The sequence below is a fragment of the Megascapheus bottae genome, chromosome X (assembly GCF_031878675.1).
Source record: "Megascapheus bottae isolate mThoBot1 chromosome X, mThoBot2.hap1, whole genome shotgun sequence".
In the NCBI taxonomy this organism is placed as follows: Eukaryota; Metazoa; Chordata; class Mammalia; order Rodentia; family Geomyidae; genus Megascapheus; species Megascapheus bottae.
This window is the reverse complement of record NC_143547.1, coordinates 3954664-3955877: the sequence shown is the minus strand read 5'-3', so window position 1 is coordinate 3955877 and position 1214 is coordinate 3954664. Positions and strand designations below refer to the sequence as shown.

The 1214-nt window shown below is 43.9% G+C and overlaps 1 long non-coding RNA gene across 1 annotated transcript; it reads right to left on the bottom strand.

The window, feature by feature from the left end:
- Window positions 1–450: 450 nt before the first annotated feature.
- Window positions 451–983, bottom strand: LOC150040387 (uncharacterized). The gene is made up of 2 exons (XR_016533801.1): window positions 916–983; window positions 451–745 (listed from the first exon to the last, which is right to left on the bottom strand). It is a non-coding gene; the product is annotated as an uncharacterized LOC150040387 (long non-coding RNA).
- Window positions 984–1214: the final 231 nt, after the last annotated feature.

The window sequence follows — 1214 nt, the reverse complement described above, 5'->3', positions numbered from 1 at the left end:
CCTTCAAATCCTTCCTACTCTTAATTTCAAAAGCTTTCATTTTTCTCTGTTTTCATACATGTGTATAAAGTACTTAGCCATATTCACTCTCATTTACCACCTCTCCCTTCACCCTTCTTCGGATATCAACCTTAAACAGAGCTTGTTTTAGTTTCCTGTCGTTTGTTGTATATTTTGCTTGTTGCTAAGGGGCTTCAGCATGCTGCTGTGGATGTGGATTCATAAGAATCCCCAATATTACTTCTTTTAACTTCTCATCCTGTTGTTTACCCGTCTAAGTGTTGAAGAAATTAGTCTTTTCAACCCTCCTCCTGCCCCCACTTTTTTTTACAATTCCCCTCCAAGAGCCCCCATATTCCTCCCTTATCACATGCGTGCTATTATTCCCCTCCTATTACCCCACCCTCAGAAACCACCGCATAAATACAATTATTTCTACACACTGCTGAATTAGTTTACAATATTCAAGTACTTTTATTGATCCAATATTTCTAGGGGAATGGGATTAGTTTGCTGTAGCTTCTTCTGGGCATGATCTTCGTTTATGCGGCTACAGCTCCTCTTCCTCCCAGGTATTTCTCGCACCACCGTACGGCTCCAGGGTTACTTCCCCCTCCTTGGTGATCTTGATACCATTGCGTCCGCGTTTTCGGTGGTATAACACGACTATCATGGGCCTCTTCCCGTTCCGGCGTTTCTGCAGACTCGACTGCACAATTTCTTCTGCTTTCTCCAGAACCGATTTCTGGAAAGTTAAAGAAGCTCAATGAGACCACTGGTATGGGGGAAACTGGGGAGTAGGTAAGGAGGAGATTATGGTAAATGGTGAACAAGGGTTGTATACTAAATAACAAGGAAGGAGTCAGATTGGATGTTGAGGAGGACGAAAAGAAACTCTAAATGGGATCGTCTGACCTTGACGGTGTCCTGGGAGTTCTCATACTCGAGCCTCCTTTCCTGCTCTCCGGTCATGGTGGAATTTTCTGCACTTTTGCCTATTTCGATTTCTTCTACTCCGGAGCTACAAGACATGAAATTCTCTCCGGAGTCTGCCATGAGGCTCAAAGGCAAAGTAATAAAGCAAATTTCAGGGTTCTGAAAAATGTAAATCGGCTAAGGCAACTGAAAGGCCTTCAGCTGAAGGCAAAGTTTTGCTAAAGCAACTTTCAGGCCCCTGGACCGCTCCTTATATACTCTCCAGGACAATGGGCTGC